This window comes from Agelaius phoeniceus, chromosome 13 (assembly GCF_051311805.1).
Source record: "Agelaius phoeniceus isolate bAgePho1 chromosome 13, bAgePho1.hap1, whole genome shotgun sequence".
In the NCBI taxonomy this organism is placed as follows: domain Eukaryota; kingdom Metazoa; phylum Chordata; class Aves; order Passeriformes; family Icteridae; genus Agelaius; species Agelaius phoeniceus.
This window is the reverse complement of record NC_135277.1, coordinates 18,541,677-18,562,800: the sequence shown is the minus strand read 5'-3', so window position 1 is coordinate 18,562,800 and position 21,124 is coordinate 18,541,677. Positions and strand designations below refer to the sequence as shown.

At 46.7% G+C, this 21,124-nt stretch overlaps 1 protein-coding gene across 2 annotated transcripts in view; it reads left to right on the top strand.

Annotated features, from left to right (window-relative positions):
• Positions 1 to 21,124, top strand: part of CSNK1G1 (casein kinase 1 gamma 1) — a 101,403-nt gene that overhangs the window by 18,973 nt on the left and 61,306 nt on the right. For both annotated transcript variants that reach the window (XM_077185354.1, XM_054642290.2), the window contains exon 2: positions 911 to 1,018. The gene's annotated coding sequence lies outside the window, so the exon portion shown is untranslated. The remainder of the gene's footprint in view (positions 1 to 910; positions 1,019 to 21,124) is intronic.

Sequence of the window (21,124 nt, the reverse complement as noted above, 5' to 3'; positions counted from 1 at the left end):
GCTTCAGTCTGTCTTGCACTTCATGTTGCAGAAAGCAAAAACACCCTCTCTTTTAAGATATTAGTATGGACCTTTACTGTTCCATTGGTGTAACAGTTGGAAAAATAAGGATAAAACTGCTAACCTGGCTTGGAATGCTCATTGGGGTGCTGGTTGCTTGTAGCCTGTGTAAGGGGATCTCCTGTGGTGTTTCAGAAGGATCTTCTTTAGATGACAGTCAGAACTTAAAGATCCTTTTTAAGATTTTCATTTTTGTTAGAACTCTCCATGTGTTTTCTTCCAAAGAGCATTACATGCCCAGGTTCTGAGTGCAGAACAGAACAGGCTGTCTCTGGTTGCTCTGGGCAGAGTTACCCAGAAATAGTTTAATTTCAGTTTGACTTCCACATGTGTCTTACAGTGCACTCCCCCTCAGAAATTACTGTTTGGACCCGGTGCTCTGGAGGGTGTTTTTTAAGGAAGAAAGTCACAAACAAACAAAAAAACCCTTGTGCTTCCTTCTGACCAAAGTGCCTGGAGCAGGGCAGGAGATGGAGCCAGCCCAGGCACTCTGCATCCAGGGAGTTCAGGTTTGGGAACCTGTTTGCCAGGGTGGGGAAACACAGTTCACCAAAAACCAACCTTCCAATTACTGAAGAGACAGAAAGATGTATTTCTAAAGAACACACTGAAGTTCACATTATTTATTGCATGGAAAGCTATGAGTTTGCCCTGCCATAGGGTAAAGAGAATTATTTTCCTATGAGCAGTGGGGTTTGGCTCTGTTTTATCCCCATACTTGAATGCTGCCATATCCAGCTGAAATCAAACAATGCCTTTTTTGTTTTTAAGCAGAATACAATAAGATTGGAAGTCACTGGTGTCAACTGTTGCATGGAGAGTTCCTAAAATGTGTTTTCTTCCTTCCCAGGTTTGGTACAGATATGAGTGCCTGGCTGCTCTGCTGCTCCCGTGCCCCAGCACTCCCTGCCCTGTGATTTTGGATAACAAGCCTAAGAAGTGAATTACACATCAGCTGGTGAGTGTCACATGCCTTTGATGTTCTGGAGTGTCTTAGCTTGGAGCTCAAATAGTCATTCCTAAAAAACCCAAACTCACCTGTATTTGATAGGAGGCACCTCCCTTGTGGAAGCAGGGAGAACTAAGGCTGTTCAACCTGGACAAGGGAAGGTTGCATGGACACCTCAGAGAACCTTTCAGGATCTGAAGGGGCTACAGGGAAGCCAGAGAGGGACTGTTCATCCAGAACAAGAAAAGGGAGAATGACTTCAAACTAAAATAGGGGAAATTTAGGTTAAATACAAGAAAGAAATTGTTCCCTGTGAGGGTGGGAGACCCTGGCACAGGTTGCCCAGAGCAGCTGTGGCTGCCTCCATCCCTGGAAGTGTCCAAGGCCAGGACAGGGCTTGGAGCAAGCTGGGCTAGTGGAAGGTGTCCCTGCTAATGGCAGGGGGTGAAACAAGCTGAGCTTTAAGGTCCCATCCAACCCAAACCATTCTGTGATTCTTTGATTCTCTATATAAGGCAAGACACTAAAAATCCAGTATCTTATCTGGAGTATCAATAAAATACCTGCCAAGCCAGTGGAAGGATGATTAGAGACCCAAATGTAAGCTGTTCAATTCCTATTCCTTATTTCCATTTTGGTTTTTTCTTTCCTCTCAGTTTTGTCAGCATTTTTCATCTGAAGTAACTTATCTGGGAACTTACATCCCTGATTTCCTTTCCCTGGCATTATTTTTAGAAAGACACGTGTAGAGCTGAGAAGTAGGTAGCTGCAGTGTTGCTTGTCAGTGACTAACAAGGAAATTGGGCAGGATTAAAGGCAGGGAGAGTCCAGAGTCTCTTGTGGTGAACTCAGAGCAGAGTTGTTGTGTTGTGTATTTATAAGTTTGTTTGTGTGATGAATAAAATAAGGGCCAGGTTATCTAATCTGTAACAGCTCACCTATGGAATGAGCAGATAACTCAAAACTGAAGTTGTTGGGAAAATTTTCCTCTCCAGAAATCAAATGGAATAGTATTTGTGGGTGGGAGTGTTGGACTGATTCCAGTGGGGGTAGATCCCTTGATTTCATGAAAATAAACCAGTGAGTGTTCTGGTTTGGTGAGGGTGGTGACCTTTAGGGAGTGCAAGTCCCTGCTTGGCACAAGGGGTTTTTGGGGTGTACATAAAGGCTGAAACTGGCACCAGAGTTCCCTTTCTGGACTTCTGAAAAAGCATTTATGTAGTGATAAACAATTTTTTTCTGTGCAGACTAAGTGATCCTGATTAAGTCATTGGGATGTTTTGTTTAGGGCCATAATTGTGCAGCATCCTTTGGGAACTTGTTTCTATTTTTTTTCAAAGTGATTCAACAAAACAAATTCTTTTAAAATTGTAATTTCCATTTAGAATTTTCTCTGTAGAAAGTTTCATGAGCTCTTGCCTTTTGGTAATTTCAGCTGGGGGCAGGGGGGGCATGGTGGATGGGCCACAGTTTCATCCTCTCAGCAGCTTCCAGCCTGGAGGCAAAATCTGCTTCCATTTTTGCTTGATATTGTATCTCAAATTTTTTTGCAGCTTCATTCCCTAAAACCAATTTGTCTATTTTTGGTGACAGTAGTAGGAGTGCCATTAATTGTTGAAAAGTGTTTAGTTTGAGCAGTTCAGGCTGGTGCAGCACAGTGCTTTAATATCTTCTGTGAGCCCAGCAGAGGCTGTGTCATCTGCCTGGGCCTTCTTTCACATTTATTTTTTTCTCAAAGAGAAGCCCCTGCAGTCTAAAGCTTTGCTGTTGTGATATTGTGGAGGGTTTCTTTGGAGCTGAAGTCACTGGCTTGTTTTTCTGTATCCTGCCTGTAAGATGTTTGGGATCTTGGGAAGTTTTTTTGCCTCAGATATACCAATTTCCCAATGCTTGTGTTCCTAGCATGCTTTTTCACTTGGGAGAAGCTTGTTTCCTGTTCCTGCCTCCTTTAATCTTTCTGTATATTTTAATTTAATATTTAAAGACACATGTGAGTGAGGAGCTGGCTCTTGGCACTGCCTTAGTGACCTCAGTGTGCTCACTCAGCCCCGTCCAGCTTGAGGAATTTGGCCTTAGGTGCAAATTTTTTTTCCTGGATGGCACAAATGAACAAGAGCAACAGCAGCTGCAGCCTGAAGCTGATGTCCAAAAGCAGGGATACAGCTGTGAGGGCCATAGGTGCCTCCTCTGTACCCTGCCTGCATCCTGAGAGCAGCCCTGGCAATGTGGGGAAGCCTAAATTTCTTTTTGTACATGGAGCTTTCTGGTTGTATTAGTCATCCATCAGGCTTCTGGATTATTTAAGTGCTTGAGCACTCCTCAAAAAACAGCAATATCTATTTGTAGAAAGGTACATCATGTGAAGTGCAATTCCAGTATGTTAGAGCTGCCTGCTGGAGATGTTTTTGGGAATTTTGCCCTTCCAGTTGTGGGACTTGAGGAGCTGGCGAGCCCCCATCAAAGCTCTGAGATCTTAAAGGCTTCTGGTTGGCCTTGTGGATGTGTATGGTGATACATTAGAGCTCCTCTCAGGTTCTCACACAAAATCACTCCTCCTGTTCAGCCCAGTGCAGCCTCAGCTGGTCTGTGTTGGTCTCCAGACACTGAAGAACCCTGAGGAGAAGGTGATCTGGAGCATTAAGGGGAAATAGGCACAGGAAAACTGACTCAAACAGTGAAAGACCAAAACCCTCTTCTCTAACTGTTGAACTTGTTCTGTCCTGAACTGAGTCTGAAAGTGCCTAAAGCTGAAATGCTCCATTTTTAAGCTGTAATTCATCTGTCTATGCTGTTGGCAGAAAATCTTTAGGACAGTTGCTAGCTAGAAAGTTAATTCCAAAACAGCACAATTATATCCTCATAAACTTAAAGAAAACTCAAATCTTCATGGGTTTTGTAATGTGTGTGAGTTGACTTCATTGTTTTCTAACCCAGAAATGAAACATGAGGTTTCATGTAAGCTTTTGAGATTCACAGACTGGCAAAACACTTGTCCTTGCTTATGCAGTCTGGCTTTTATGTAACTCATTATTTTTGCTCAAATGTTGCAGATAGTCGGTTTCCTCTAGCAACAGCCACCAGATGTTTCACTGAACAAGACTTAATTCTTTAAAATTGACCTGTGAGAAATGTGTGAAGGCGAACAGGGAGGCGGAACAATTGTGTGCCAGTGTGATTTCCATTTCCTTGCTCAAACCCCACTGCAAGCCTTGCAGTTTGATTCCAGCAGTGAGGGATCCTGATTTTTGTGGTACACTATGAGGCCTTGTCTGTGGTTTTTAGTGTTTCCATAAATGTGGTGTTGGGAGCCGGGGGATGGGATCAAGCTGTCTTACAACCCTTAGTGTTGCTTGGGCAATTAGCTCTATATGGATTAATTCTATTTAGTGGTAATCCTGCTGTCTGTAGGTCTTCTGTGACCAATCATGTGCTTTGCTAGACTGTTTCCTATTTCATATTTCCATGGGAAACCAACTCTTACCTCAGTTTTCCAGCTGGGGGAAGAGAGTGACCCATTGGGGTGAGTGGTCCTGGTGGTCACTGCAAGAAGTTCCCAGCAGCTTTTGTGTCTGAAACATCCCCATTCTGGGGGTTTGTCCTGTCCATCCAGGGCCACTTGGTGTGGGAAATTGCACAGGGATTCTTTGCTAGGGGTGAATTATGTGCAACCTGGATTTTTGGGTCTGTTGTTTTATTGTCCAGGTCTGCAGAGACTACATAAATCAAGGCAGGGCTGTGCCATTTCCCTTCCCCACAAGGATATTTTGCTGCTCCTTGTGCAGTTTGGGCATGGATGTGTGCATGGGACAGATGATCTTCAAGAGGAAATTTACTGGTCTGTAATGGGGGTACTGGTGATAGCTCTGTACCTGAGAGGTAAGGATTGAGCAGAGAAGTTCAGCTCTGCAGATATGTTCAAGATTTTGGAGATGAAAGCATCTCAAGGGCAGGTTGGACGGGACTTGAGCACTCTGGGCTAGTGGAAGGTGTCCCTGCCCATGGCAGGGGGATGGAACTGGGTGGGCTTTAAGGTTCCTTCCAACCCAATGCAGTGTGGGATTCAGCTGCCAGCCAGCCCTGCAGTTCTGGAGTTGACTCACTGAGAGGTCAAACAAGTGCCAGAGCTGATGCAAAGGAGGGACCTGAGGGTGTTTGGTGGATGGAGGAGCAGGAAGGTGCCTGTTGGGGTAGCTGGATGTTAACTGGGGTACACATCTATGTGTGGGTACCAGGCATGCCTGTTTGGTAACCTGGGGGCTGTTCAGCTCTTCAGTCAGAATTATCTCATCCCAGAATTACAGAATCATTTAGGTTGGAAAAGACCTTTAAGATAAAGTCCAGCTTTTGACCAGTCACCACCTTTTGAACTAGAGCAGAACACTGAGTCCTACCATCAGTTATTTCTTCAACACCCCCAGTGACAGTGACTCCACCACCACCCTGAGCAGCCCATAACTCCTCCTGAGAAGAAATTCCTCCTGATGTCCAGCCTGAACCTCCCCTGGCACAGATGGAGGCCATGTCCTCTCATCCTCAGCCCCAGGGAGGCACCTAAAGCCTGACTTTGCCTCCCACTCTCCTTGCTCCTTGTAACCATGCCAGTCTGGGGCTCTCTGCTCATGAAGCTGCCCTGTCCCTCCCAGCAGTGGGAGGTGTGACCCTGACCCATGGCTGCCAGTGCTGGGAGGCTCCACTGGGCTGGACTTGCCTTGTCTTTGCCTAATTGCAGCTTTTAGCCTGTCTCAGCCTGGCTGCTGAGCTACTAATGCTCTGCTCATGGTCTGTCCCATCCCTGGAATGGGCTGGAGGAGCCTGAGCTGCTCTGTTTCACACCCTGGGATGCTGTGGGGCATTTTGGGGGTTCACCTGAAGGCAGCTGCTGCTAAGTGCTTGTAGACAGGATAGAAGATGTTGCTGGGATAAACTGATTTTTATCTGGGAAGGTTTCCTTGCTGCTCACTTCCTTTGGGTCATGACTCTGAAGGTGTAAACACTTAATTGTTTTAATTCTAAGGATTTGGAGCTTTTTCTCATCTCCTCAACCCTTCTTTCTGAGCTTCAGCACTTCCAGATGACAAAAAGACTAAGATCAAATCTAGAAGGGACCTGTCATAGAGAGTGGCATCCCTGCCAGTGGGGTTGGAATGAGATGAGCTTTAAGGCCCCTTCTCACCCAAACCATTCCATGATTCCACTAGTGTGAGGATTGCTGTACATATGGAGCTTTGACTCACACCCAGACTCTGTGGTTGTGCTGTTGTAAACAGAGTTGAGAAGGCTGGTTTTGTGCTGTGCTGGAGGCTTGGTCTCACTGACTGCTTTCCTGGGAAAAAACCCACCACCAGGAATGAAATAAAGCTTGATTGCTAAGTTTTGTACCTGATCACCACCCAGATCAGGTGTAAGCTGCTTTTTGTATATGTGTGTGAGTTGGGAAAATTGTCATACAGTACCACTGACCTTTCCTTAGAACAAACAAACCCCACTGCTAACATGCACCATCACAGTAATCCAGGGAATAATCCCTGGAAAAAATTATAAAATCATATTAATCCTTTCATTTTCTCAGCATGCAGGTGTGTAAGAGATGCCAAAGAATACTTGGGCATCTTCACCTGTATGTGGTGGTGTTTCAGGGAACACCAGAAAAGCTTGGCTCAGATGTCCTTTGGTGTGAGTGCTCCCAGGTTGTGCTGTGCAAGAGGAGAGATCAGCTGCAGACAGGGACTGTCCAGCCTCCTTCCTGGCCAGCTGGCAGGTGATGTGATTTCTACAGGCAAACACATGGTTGTTGTGATCTTCTCTTCCTCAAGCAGCAGCAGAGGTTTGCAGGGCTGTAAATCACTTCAGGGAGTGCAGGTAATGAAGCCAGGTCCCTTGGGGACATCAGACTGGCACTTTATAGATGTGGTCAAGCAATGATCCATCACAAACAAGGGGTTGATTATCTTTAGGTGGGTTGTTTCCTTTTCCATGTGCAGCTTCTCCTTGTCCTGAGATGCAGCCTGGGAGGGATGATGGCCAGACCAGCATGGTTGAGAGTTTGCTTTCCATTTTAATGTTGCCCTCAGGTTCTGGGAGGTCTAATTGTTCACATTTGCTGTAGTAGAAGGCAGATGGCCCTCAGTTTCCTTCTCACCTAAACTTTCTTCTCCAGGTGAATGAGAATCAAATCTGGGCAGTTTCTGTGATAAAACAGAATTCTTCCAATTCTTGTTGTCTTGCCTATCAATGGAAATGGAAAATGGGTTTAAAAAGACCTTTCTGATGCAGATGTTTAAATTGGCCACGGTGAAATTCTGTCAAGCTTTGCTTTTTCTGGGATGCCATCTCTGGGGACATGGAGCTGCTCTTGTGGAGACAAGGATGGTGGTTGAGCTCAGATGAGCTCTGAAGGTCACAGGTTCAAGAAAGGACGAGCTGCCTCTCATGTCCCAAGCTGTTCCCTGAGCTGTGGGAACAGGAGGCTGCACAGATTCACCCAGAGCAGGGTGAGTTCAGTCAGGTGAGGAAAGCCAGTCCAGCATTGATGATGTTGCAGGTTCTGAGATGGATTTCAAGTCCTTCACTCCAACACAGAGCATTGCTGTGCTCTTCCCTTGCTCCCAGGGCTTGGCTGCCTGGTGCTTGTCCATCACACCTGCACTGTCATGGCATCAGCTTCTCAGGAATAATCTGGAATGCCCTTGTGCCACCTGCCTGTGTTCATGATCTGACTGAGAAGACTCAGCTAGAAATAGCCTAAATTTTCTTCCGCATGTGGTGATTCAAAAGGGCTGAGCACAGAGCCATTTTTGGGTTTCAAACCACAAAAACAATGCTTGAAAAAGTGCCTAAAGTACTGGGCTGTTGTCTAGAGATGTGATCAAGAGGTGCTGTCTTTCCTTGTGGAAGAACTGCCTTGTAGGCAGAAGAATTGGGCTTGTTTTTCCAGCTTTCTCAAGGTCATGTTGTTGGCATGGGAGAGGGAACAGGTGCTGTAATGGAGTAATTACTCCTGGAAATACAGTTTAAGATAGCACCTAAAGGGGATCTGTGGTTGAGAGAGGCAGGGTTCCAGCAAAGGATTCTTAGAGCTCAGCCTGTATTTAAGTGAAGATTTGGTGGTGGGGGAGGATTTAGATGGGAGATTTGTGCCTCTCAGAGGGCAAAGAGGCTCAGTAGTAACTGGCTTCTCCCATGGTTTGGAGGCAAGTCCTGCATGGGACAGCCCCCCATGTCTTGTTTTAGATGATGGTGTTAAAGCTAACAGGGTGGGAAAAGGTGTTGTGTCTCTGCTCAGTGAGGTTACTGCCTGTGGAATGAGTGCTGGGGTTCAGTGTGCAGAAATGTGCCAGCTGTGATTAGTCCAGGGCCATGCAGTGCAGGATAAAGGAATGCTATCATCAGGATGTGCTTCCCTTGGCTGGAGATCTCTGTGAGTACCTGTGTGGCATCTCTGCTTTATTTTAAAAGATAAACTTAACTCTGAAGTCCAGATGAGTGTGAGAGGTAGAATAAACAGCTTTCTCCTTCAGCTCCAGAACTTGCTCTGACCATCACTCCTTGTTCAGTGTTTTCTTGCAGGGCATTGGCTTCAGTTTCTCCATTGCTAATCCAGGGAGTCCAGAAGGTATTTTATAATCTCTCTGTACCAAACTGTTGCTATATCACAGCCTTGGTTCTTGAGGAACCTTCAGGCTTCTCTCTGCAGTGTCACTAATTTTTAAGTTATTCTAGGATGGGAAATACAGTTTCATGGAGCTGCACACACTTCCTATAGCTTCTGCTGCTGGAATGAGTGAATTCAAGGATGTCTTAGGAAGTGTGGTTCCAGTTTCTGGATGATCCAGTATCTAATAAGGCCCAAGTTCTGAAGTTCTTTTTTCTGAACAGGGATAAGCAACTCCATTCCCATGTGGATTCCTTTGTGTTATGCTGCACAGCTGAGCTGGTACTTCATTATTTTCCTCACTGAGGGAATATGTGTGGATAGGTCTCCTATGACTTCATCATTTCAGTGGAGAAATTCAGGGTCTTTGAATTCTTTGTTAAGTGGGATTGATGCCAGCTTTGTTGTGGTCAGCAGGCCAGGCTGGTGGGAAGGGGTGGCATGCAGACAGAGGCACCTGGAGAGGTGGGACTGTGGGGAACTCATGGAGCTCAGCAAGGCCAAGTGCAGTGTCCTGGCCCTGGGCCAGGGCCATCCCAAGCACAAACACAGCCTGGGGGGAAAAGGGACTGAGCACAGCCCTGGCAGCCCCAAACCCAGTGCCCTGGGTGATTCCCCAGCTTGGGCAGCAGGGCAGGGGGGAAATCTGCCCCACTCAGGTGAGATTCCACCTGCAGAGCTGCTCCAGTTCAGAGGTCCCACCAAAGAAAGAACATGGAGCTGCTGGAGGCAGTTCAGAGGAGGCCAAGGAGATGTTCCAAGGACTGAAGCCCCTCTGCTTTGGAGCCAGGCTGGGAGAACTGGGGGTGCTCATCTCAAAAAGGCTCCAGGGACACCTCAGAGCCCCCTCCAGGGCCTGACGGGGCTCCAGGAGAGCTGGAGAGGGACTGGGACAAGAGCCTGGAGGGATAGGACAAGGTGGAATGGCTTCCCACTGCCAGAGGGCAGGGTTAGATGGGATACTGGGAAGGAATTCTTCTCTCTGAGGATGAGCAGGCTCTGGCACAGGGTGCCCAGAGCAGCTCTGGCTGCCCCTGGATCCCTGGAAGTGTCCAAGGCAAGGCTGGACAGGGCTTGGGATAGTGGGAAGTGTTACTGCCCATGGCAGGGGGTGGAACAAACTGAGCTTCCAAACCAAACCAGTCTATAAACACAGGAGAGGGCTAGAAACTTCTGAAACAGGAGTCTCAAATATAAGTCGAATGCCTTGAGGACTGCAACAAAATCCTTCTTTTTGTTAACCACAAGCCTTCACTCTTGTCCATACTAGTGGGTATTTATAGTTTTAGTGGTGTGTGCCTTGTCTTTCCTTCCTAATGGATTGCTGGATCACAAGTGGGTGGAAAATTTGTTTGTTTTGGCACCATATTCCCTTTACATAGGCACGTCTGGAGTTCAGAGCAAACGGAGCCGGGCCGTGAACTGTGCAAAGTCCTTAACAGGAGGGAAAGGAGAGAAGCAGGAAGAGTTGTCATGTAAAATTACCTCTCTGAAAGTGACCCATCCCTTCAGTTTATTTCCCTGCTGGTTTACAGGCTGCTTCCTCGAGCTGACATTGCTCCATGGATGCACTGTGAGGTTGAACACTTGTGTCAGCACTGCCTGTTTCTGCCACCTGCCCTGCCTGGGTGTGCTGAGGGTTGTTAATCCAGTATCCCTCCTTTAGGGCATTGAGGAGCTCCAGTGGCAATGCTCTTCTGGCACAGATTGTAATGGATGTAACCAAAACAGCAAGGTGACCTCAGGGAGGGAGCTCAGGTGTTCACTGGCTGTAGAAGTGCCTTTGATTGACCTGTCAGATAAGCACCAGGCAGTGACACCGTGCTGAGATGCACATAAAGGGTTATCAGTGTCAGTGACAGCAGCTGACATGAATTAAATCCATGGCATGACCTTAACACAGCAGCATTTCCACAATTTGGCTTTATAATGAAAATAAATGTGCTGTTGAAGCTGGATATGGCTTTGGAGTTACTGCTTGTGACTAGAAAAATCATAGCTTATGGGATATCCTGACTTGGAAGGGACCCACAGGGGTTATCAAGTCCATCACCTGGGCCTGCTCAGGACACTCCTACAATCCCATGTCCCTGAGAGCATTGTCCAAACACTCCTTGAGCTGTGGCAGCCTTGGGGCCAAGACCATTTCTTGGGGAGCCTGTTCAGTGCCTGACCACCCTCTGGGGGAAGAATTTTTTCCTAATATCCAACCTAACCCACCCCTAGCAGAGCTCCATGGTATTTTTCTTGCTATGCAGGGATTTGGGGGATTGCAGATGTCCTTGTAGGCATTAACACCCTCTTGGGCACATTGTCCATCACTCAGTGCAAAGGCAGGTGATGTCTGACCCCCCCTGTTTGCCAGCCTATGTTCAGAAGGGATAGTGATGTCTTAACCAGGCTGATCCTTCACAAATTTAATTTTTTCCTTTTACTGTGAGCTTGAGGGGGGAAATTTGATGAGCGTGGTGATGCCCATGTGAGAGTTGGATGGGTATTGGCAAGAAGATGTCTCTGAAGCTTCTCCAGACTGTCACCATGAGAAATCAGAGTGTGTTTGTTGCCATCTCTGGTGCTGCACGTGCCACCCAGACGTGTTCTGGTGTGTACAATGGCTTTACAGGAGTGCCAGTGCAGAGACTCCATCTCTACTGATGCTGCTCACCTGGAGCACATGGACCTCATCTTGATGTCATTTTACAAAGAAGCTGCACCTGTGAAATCCCAGGTAGCAGAATAACAGGTGTGGGATGGTGCTTCCTAGCACACCTGGAAGGAGCTAAAACACCCATCCAGTGTGTGAAGACTTCTGAAGAGCTGACAGCTTCAAATTTGAGGAAGAAAAACCCAGAAAACCAACCAAGAGCACAAACCTTCAAGTATTATGATTTTTTAAAGCCACGTGGCTGCTCCTGGAGTGTTGGTGGCTCCTGCTTGGCCTGCCCCTGCAGGCAGGTGCCCTGGGCCACTTCCTTGCCAGACTGAGGAAGGAGCTGGGCACAAACATTTTGTTTCTGTGATCAAATGCAACCGTTTGTGTGTGTATTTTGGGATTACAGTGCCTAATTGCCCTTCTGAGGAAGTGCAGATTTTTCTGGGGCTGATGGTGTTTGTGTGGGTGTAGCCACCAGCAGAGAATTAGACCAGTAACCAAGACTGGACCTTGCACTGGGGAGGAGGCAGCTCCTCCTGCCAGCAAACAGAGCGACCTTTGCTTCTTTTAGAAATAAATGAAGAAAAATAAATTATAAGAAATGAAAATTTAAAAGGCAAGAGACAGGATCTAAACATCTTCTGGCCTGCCTGCAAGGGGGTTGTGCTTCTCCAGTGGGAATTTTGCTTAGTCTGGATGTAATTCCTAGCACCTTCCAGTCACATAGGTAATCCAGATCCTTCTGACAGCTGAGCTGCCTCATCAGGACACAAAGCTGGGAGATCTGGGAGATATAGGGAGTCTTATCAGACAGGAAGGAAATGATGGCTCTTTATGTGCCATAAAGATGCTGCCCTGTGGGATAGGTGGGTTTTGGGGTGGGACAGCTTGTTTTGACATCATGGAGTTTTTATAATCCCATACCAGGAAGGGGATTGCTGTAGAAGGTTTCAGGCTTTGAGTGTAATAGTGCCTTAAATATCAAATTCTGGCAGTTTTTAATGGACATTCTCTATCCCAATAAAAACCTTCCTCTCCCAAAACAGAGGTAGCAAGTAATCAGGGTGTTGGCAACAGCATTGGCTTGCTTAGGCTGAAGCACTGATTTATTAAGCCCAAATCATCAGGATTTATTACTTAGGGTTGTGGTTCTTACCTTTCCAGCTCCCTTGTGCTCTAAGCCTCACAAGCAGGTGAATGGTTCATAAGCAGGTGAATGGTTCATAAGCAGGTGAATGGTTAGTCACCCCCATCTGACAGCCATTCACCTCCAAAAAAGCAGCCCCATTAAAAGCTGGGACAGATTTCTCTCCCTGTGTAGGTCTCAGGTACATAGTTTTCCTCTTCAAGACATGGTTTAGTTGCAAACAAAATATGTAGGTGATGTCAGTCAAATTCCTGCCAAATGTCTCATTATATGAAGAGACAGTGTGGTCTGCTACTCTCTCCTTGACTGCTGGAAAAGGCAGTGTCTTCACAAAAGAGAAGGTGAAGTTCAGGCATTAAAAGGAAAAAACATGTCCATTAAATCATGGACTTTCAGATTTTCTTGTGTTTTCCCTTAATACACTCCCTCTCTCTCCTGGTGGCATCACCATTGCTATTTTTTTGCAAAGTGCTGCTGTTCCAGCTCTTACATCACCATGTTTCCAGTTTATTGCCCAGCTCTTACAAGGAGTTTTTAGTGATGAGCAGCCTTGAATGAAGTTTGTTGGGCACCATCAAGAGTCTGTGGGATGGAATGACACAGACTTGGCAGAGTTCTCTTCCCCATTTGCTGTCAAGCGATTTTGGGCTTTGCCTGCCAGGCCAGGACTTCAAGTTCAGCTGCACAGAATGTACTTGAGACTTCTACCCACTGCACTGTTCTTGGGCATGTTCCCTTCTTATCTTTTCATCCTCTCCTTGTATGAGGCTGTGTGGTGGTGAAGAACACTTGAGTTCCTGTGGGGTCATCCCTGGAATCACAGAAGGACATGGATGCACAATCTCCTACAGCCACACGAGCTTTGGGTGGTGGCTGCTGTTCATCCCTGCAGGACACACCTGAGCCAGGCTGAATTGTGCCCAATTTGTGGTGCATTTGGCACTTGGTGACTAAATCATCTCACTGAATTAGACACTTGTGTGAAAATCCCTTTCTGAAGCCACCTACTTCTGGTGCAGCCTCATAACTTCATTCCTATTGCATGGAAATGGAATCTTCTCCAAGGCTTTGCTGCTCTGTGCTGGACATTTGGACACTGAGAGAGCCCTTGCAGCATGTTTAGAGCTCAGTGCTGTGAGAGTCCAGATGTTTTCCTGTCTCCTGAGCCATCAGGTACAAACACTGAGCACCAGAGGCTGATCCTGAGTCTAACCAGTGGTGTCTGAAGATCATTTTAAGAGCTGGTAAGCGACTTAGCAGAAGTTTGGTGTCATTTTGAGCTGAGGCAGCAAAGAAACCATTCTGCTTGTTTGTCCTCAGCTTTTGGAAGTGCTCTAGGTATTGGTGGGACAGAGAGAGGACAGCCTGTTCCCATCAGGTTACCACAAGCCAAGCCTGGGGACCTGGGGCTTTCTTAAATTGGAATACAAAGACCCTGCATCTGAATCCCACCTCACTGCTGTTCTGTTAGGACACTTTTTATGCATACTGGATGGCACTTGACAAGAATGTGTCCTTCCATAGGGGAAACACATTCCTGTTGGATGCACTTTGGACAGGGCCAAAAGGCTCTCGGCACCTCAGGGCTCCCTGTTATCCCAAGCTGGGTTCCACTAGCACAGCTTCTACCCACCCTTGCCACCAAGGTTTCTTCAGTTTTCTTTGACCCATCTCCTCAACTTCACAAGGATTTTTCTTCTGGTGAGAGGCTTTTCCCCACCCCACACACACTGTGGAAGCTGCCTTGGCTCTAAACTTGATCTTGGCATTCCTTTCTGAAGAAGAAGAAAGCACTTCATGCTTTGGAGACTACCAAGGCTTTTGGGGGTGGGGGGAGGTTGTGTCTGGCTGCCAAGTTCACCAGTCCTTCCAGGCTGTCTGAGCCTGTCTGCAGTTTATCCTCTGTGCTGCTTTTCCCTGCCAGACAGAGCAGATAAAACAGTCGTAGATGATTGAGGTGCATCTGTGTTAAATTAGGCTGTAAATCTGTAAAAGTGATGTTGCTGCCAGTGATCCAAGGCTGCTCCAGAGCCTAAGCTCCCCTGGTGGTCTTGTCGAGGACTTTGATACCATTAACTGCAAACTACATCCATCAACCACCATGGATGCACCTGAATCCATGTGCTTTGGATTATTCCTTGGTGATGGATGCACATGGCTGTCTAGAAGTCATCTTTGCCCTTTTCTTCTTCAAACCCATGGCCTGGAAGGAAGGGGGTGGTATAGGGACATCTGCACCTCTCTTTTTACTGTTAAACAATTTGGTATTTTAAGAGGAAAAATAAACCTACAGGTTTATGATGCCTGGATACCAGAGAAGAGAACTTCTGCAGGGTCTGTTGTACAGCTTTTGCTGCTGGCAGGTTTTTCCTCATTTCCTCTGTAGCATCCCCATAAATACATATTTCTGCTGAAACCTGATCTTTTGTAGCCTTACCCAGCCTGTTTTGCCAGCAGAGATGTATCCTGACCACCAGGCTCCTTGAGAAGCTGTTCAAAGATTGGACTTGATGATCTTGGAGGTCTTTTCTGACCTTAGTGATTCTAAACACTGGATGGTAAAGCTGGGGTCAGGAGGTAGATCCCAAAAGTGCTGTGGGTGTGAGAGTCCCCTCCAGGCAGGGACAGCAGGACCCCCAGGATGCAGGGAATGCTGCCCTGGGGCTTCTGGGGTGTATGGACTGCAGGGATCACAGGGATGTGCTGCTCATGGCCAGGCACTGGCACTCCAGTGGGGTTTCTACAGAGGGATGTGAGTCTTATGTCTGCTCAAGCCTCACAAGATGCAGAGGCACTGATCTGGCAGTTGCACTTCAGCTTTTACTCTACCCAGCCTAAAAAAAAAAGACCAAAATATGTAGAGCTCAGGTTTCATGAGGGGATTTTTCATTTTATTCCAGCATTCAGCTGCTTCTTTAGCTGTTCCAGCATAATCTCCCTCTTCATTGACAGCACTAACCCTCCTTTTCTGACAGATTATGGTCTCTAGCCCTTTTTCCATCTGTAGGAATGTGCATCCCTGGCTGCTGGCACACGTTTGGCTGGGACTCAGTTTGGGGAGAGAAGTCGATGAATTGATCTCACATCACACAATCCACTTCCCTGGAAAATGCTCTGTGCTTTGTTTTGACTCTGCTTTGTTTTGACTCTGCTCATGTGGAAGAACTAAATTTCCAACTAAATTAGTTTTTCCCTTGGAAACATTCCTGGCTTTCGTGCTGAGCTTCTGTAGAGGGGATTGGGAACAAAGTTCAGGAGTGAACTTAGAGAATGGGTGCTTGGATCACTCTCAGGGAAACAATCAACTGAGATCACTTGGAAAAGTAACTTGCTGATGTATTTAGTTGAGGATTATACAATTAATGTGTTTTAGCATGTTCACAAGGCCTTCAAGGAAAAGAGCTCTTGGAAGTTCACTCCACTCAGCTATAAAAAGGCACAAGTTCATTTGGGTTCATCCCTGTTTGTAAAAACTGTAATTGGAGGATGCAAACTTGACAGTCCTGGGCATTCAAGAGTAATGAATGAGTGTAGTGATCCACAGTTGTCCATCCTTCTCCCTTCCCAGCAATATAGACTTAAATATTGTTTGTGTGCCTCCCGATTTTCCTCCTGTGAAGCACTGAGCAAAACTAACTGCACAAGCTGAAGATTAAATTGTTGGGTCAAATGATTCAACAGAAGCAATTCATAATGTTTAAAAGGCATCTGCAGCCTCCAAGGTTGGGAAGAATCTCCCAAGTGAGGGGCACTGATGTGTACCTGCTTGCTGTAGTTGGCAGCCAGCTTTGTCACTGCTGCTCCCAGCTCTAAATTGCAACAGAGAATTTTGACCTACTTTTTCAGTTTTTCTGTTGTTTTGCACAACATTGAGGACACTGAAACCAGGTCAGTGTAGTGCTGGTTGGGGAAGCACAGATAAATGCTGATCTCTGTGGAGAGGTGCTGCTGGGGTACAGCAGGGGACTTGGAATCCATCCAGTGGAAGATCCTTGGAGTAACCAGAAAGCTCTTGAGTGGGAGACAAAAAGGCAAAAAAAACCCCAAAAAAGATATTTCTCATGTCTGGGTGGGGAAAGTACTTGATTTCCATCTTCCCTTCCTTGGCTTGGATAATAGCCAAGCACCAGAGCAGGGCCCTCTTCCAGGTGACACCAAGAGTGTGGATCTGCTGGAGGGCAGGAAGGCTCTGCAGAGGGATCTGGACAGGCTGGATCCACAGGACAGGGCAGTGGTGTGAGGCTCAATAGGGCCAAATCTAGGTACAGCACTTCAGTGACAACAACCCTGTGGAGCACTCCAAGTGTGGAGTTGGTGTCTGGGAGGCTGCCTGGTGAAAAAGGACCTGTAATGGTCAATATGAGCCCAGGTGTGGCCAAAAAACCAGCAGTGTTCTGGCTTGTGTCAGCAATAGTGTGAGCAGCAGGACCAGGTAAGGATTGACCACCTGTACTGGGCACTGCTGAGGACACACCTGGAATCCTGGGCTCAGTTTTGGACCTTTCACAGCAAGAAAGACACTGAGGGGCTGAGGCATGTCCAGGGAAGGGTCTGGAGCACCAGGAGCAGCTGAAGGAGCCTAGGGAGGCTCAGCCTGAAGGAAAGGAGGCTCAGGGGGGACCTTCTGGTTCTGCACAACTCCCTGACAGGAGGGGACAGCCATGGGGGGCTCAGGCTCTGCTCCAAGGGAACAAACAACAGGACAAGAGGAAATGACCTCAAGCTGTGCCAGGTGAGGGTTAGTTTGGGTATTGGGGAAAAGTTCTTCATAGAAAACTTTGTCAAAGGTTGGAGCAGGCTGCCCAGGGCAGTGGAGGAGTCACCACGCCTGGAAGTGTTCAGGAGATGTGTGATGTGGCACTTGGGGACATGGTTAAGTGGTGGCCTGGGCAGTGCTGGATTAATGGTTGGACTTGATGAGCTTAGAAAGCCTTTTCAACCTTATGGATTCTGTGATTCTAGCATAGGATATTTGTTAATAATAATCTGTTCATTTGTCTCCTCAGGAGCAGGGCAAATCTCAAAACTCTTATTATTAGAACAGTGACTTTGTCAGGAGTAAGTAACAGGAAGGCTGCAGAAGAAGAAAATTCTGTTGTGGCCACTTGGAAGGACAGAAGCAGGATAAGAAATGCAGCATCATGAAAGTGGGGAGATAAAAGCAGTGGGATGAGAAGGCTTTAAGGGATGTGAAGCCTGTGGAGATGTGTGACCATGCAGAAGAGAGCAGAGCTGGGAATGAAGGCTTTCCTAATTGCACTTTATTAAAGGCAGAGCATCGACACCTTGGAAGCTGTTAAGGCACACAGTGAGGCAGAGCACACAAAGCCAGCTTGATCCTCTAAACTTAGGGGTGTAAGCATAAAATGAGTTGGTAGATACTAAAAACATGAGCAACACATCCTGTATGTCCTGGTTTCAAAATGTTTCTCCTTACCTGCAGCTTGGCTGCCCTCCCTTTTCCAGAGGGTGAGTGCTTTGTCCCAGTCTGTGGCAAGGCCAGGGAAGTTTTCTGCTGCTGAAGGCTCTACTTTTTACACAGTGTGAGGGTGGAAGCTGGTGAGCTCATATCTGTGTGTTTATAACATGTCAGTTGAGAGCCCTGGAGGATTTTCTAGGCTTTGAAGTCATGTGGGAAGTAGCAGATCTTGTCTGGAAAGTGCTCTCCACATCAGGAGACTTACCAGACGTATTTACACAGGCACGTGGGGTGGATGTTGGAAAACCCAGTGGGAAGGCATGTGCCTTGTCCTAAAGCAATGATCTTGGAGCTGCTTTGAGGAATTGTGGTCCTGTGTCTGTAGAGAGTTCACCCATCCCAGCAGAAAATGGGGCTTTCTTGGACATCTCTTCTTAAAAGATTTAAAAAGGAATTATGGGGCTGAATTCCTGCTTTTCAGGGTGTTGCTTCATCCACCAGGCATTTTCAGTTTTATTTCTGGCATATAGTGACTCCTTCAGGGATCAAAACCACACACAGACCTCGACCAGGCCAGGCCTGCTTGCTTCAATTTGAAGAAGGGGATGTTCATTGAATATTTCAGTTTGGACAGATTTCTGAAATTGTGCCACAAACCAAGACTTTAGGCAAACTTGCTCCTGCCATGGAACGGTCTCCAGAGTAAGTCAAGAAGGTCAAAGAAGTTTTGAGTTCAAGGGAAGTGAGCTTTTCCTTTGGGGAACAAGGGAGAGGGGGAACAAGAATGGCTTTGGCTTCATTGCACCAACCTCTCATTTGTGATGTCCTTTCCTACATTGGAAGGGCTCCCCTGAAAAATGGTGTGGCTGTGGGCAGTGTCTCTGTGCCATTCATTAAACACTCCTTTATGCTGGATTGTGGATATCAACACAAACAGCAGCTGCCCTCCAGACTGCCTGGAATTGTTCCAGTCCAGGCTGGAGCAGGCTTGGAGCAACCTGGGATAGTGGAAGGTGTCCCATGGCAGGGGGTGGAACAAGATGGGCTTTAAGGTCCCTTCCAACCCAAACCATTCCATAATTTAACACCACCTGGAAGCTGGTTTCTAGCTGTAGTGCTGTGGGTTTATCAGTGGAGGAGAGGTTGTGACATAGATTTGGGTCTAAATGTTTGGAAGTGTGTAGGATACAGTGCTGTTGTTTTTTACTTAGCTAACCGAGCTGCAAATAATTTCCTTTCAGGCCTGTTTCTTTCATTAAATAACTGTTCCTGTGTCTCCAACTGTATTGTAGTGAAATCAATCCTGGGATTGGGCTGATTCACCATTAGGCAAATATCTTCATGCAGCTCTGTTCAAATGGAAGTAACTTTGAGGAGCAATCTTGCTGAGTGGGTGGAAAGGTAGGAAGGAATCATTATAAAAAAGTTTCAATCATGACAGGAAGTCATCCTGGTGTTCTGAGCAGCCTTTAAATATTAATGTGACTGACAGTCTGGTCTTCATTCTTCTGCTGCTTCCCCTCCAAAGCCAGCTGAGTTCTCTGCTGGTCCTCAAAGGCCATATTTGATGCCATATTTACTACTTACACTTTTAGTAGGTGGTAATGATGGTGTAAGATCTTTATGTGATCTGGTGTGCTGCTCCTCAGCTTGGCTGTGATAAAGAGCTTCTCAGAGGTGTGGTTCACTCACCTATTGCTGCTCTGAATTCCTGTTTGCAGGAGGCTTTCAGCTGAGAGAGGATGGTTAGTGTTTGCAGACTGCCAGGCTGACCTTTCCATCCTTCTCCCCAGGGAGAGCTGATCCAGATGGGGAGCGGGGGAAGGAGCTCATAACTGTTAACATCTTTCTTCCTTTGTGAGCCACAAGATGTGTGGTGGGACTCGTGCTTAATTTGCCTGAGGATAATGGGCTTGCTTGTCCCATCTCAGATGTGCTGAGCAAGGTATGAACTGGGCAGGGGTTGTGCTCTTGCTGGAGATTTTTTTCTGTTTCCATTTCTGAGGTTGTAGGTAGTTCTCTGTCATAAATTATTCAGTCTTGAGTGAAATAATGACTTCGGTCTCCAGGGAGAAAAAATTCTTCTCTGGCTTTGGCAAGTTCAACTGTGTTCTCCAAAGTGTTACTGGGTTTTTACTCATAGAATTCCTGTGTCCTGCTCATCTTTCTTAGTGATCCAACCCTAGGAACACTCCAGCATACTGGAATCATTTAGGTGGGCAAAGCCCTGTGAGGTCACTGAGTCCAGCCTTTCTCCCATGTCTGCCAAGCCCATCACTGAGCCATGTCCCCAAGTGCCAGACCCATATGTTGTATTACATAGAAGATGATAGCTTTAACTGGAAATAAAACATTTGGCTGGAATGTTCTGTGTCTACTTCTCTTGCCATAGCAGAGATAGACCAGATAGACCAAAACTTCCCATGCTTCAGTTTTATTTTTCCAAAATTTTATCAGAAGACCAAATGACAGATAGACCAAAATTTCCCATGCTTCAGTTTTATTTTTCCAGAATTTTATCAGAAAGACCTGATAAAATGCGTGAGTTTGAGTAAATCCACCTGCTACTAGAAGTCATTCTCACGTTTGGTTTGAGCTCAGCAGTAAAACTCTGTAGTTTCACTGATGGTTCTTTTTCGTGTTGTTTGTTTTGAAGCCAGTCTCTCCTCCCAGGACAGCCTGGGGTGGAGTCCAGTCAAAGTGATTTTCTGATATCTGATAGAGCCTCATCACTGCTCCTGCTGACTGGTTTCACAGGGCAAACACAGCTCTGCTGTGTCTGTGCCAAGCGTGGCAGCTGAGAGTGTGTGGGGATGGATGTCTGTGATGAAAAACCAGCTCAGCCAGTTCACTGGTAACGGATGCTTCCTGCTTATCCATATTCAGCTCCGAGTATTAAATCTGGGATTAATTTGAGGGACAAGTAAAGCCTGGTAATGCTAAATAATTTCTTGTACATGAACATGTCCAGCTCTTTTGTCTAGGCCAGAGGTACAAATGGTGTTTCACACGTTGCTTGGGAGCATGCTAGGAGCTTGTCACTGTGGTTGATGGCCAAACTGGTGGTGTGGCTGAGACATGGAGGTTCTTCTCAGGTGACCTGGTGATTGTCACACCTCCTGGAGATGCTGCAGACGTGCTGTGTGACATTTTCTGCAGGGATCCACAGCTGTCCCAAGTGACAAGGAGAATTCCAGTACCTAAAGGGGACAGACATACAGGAGGGCTGAGGTGGGACTTGTTAC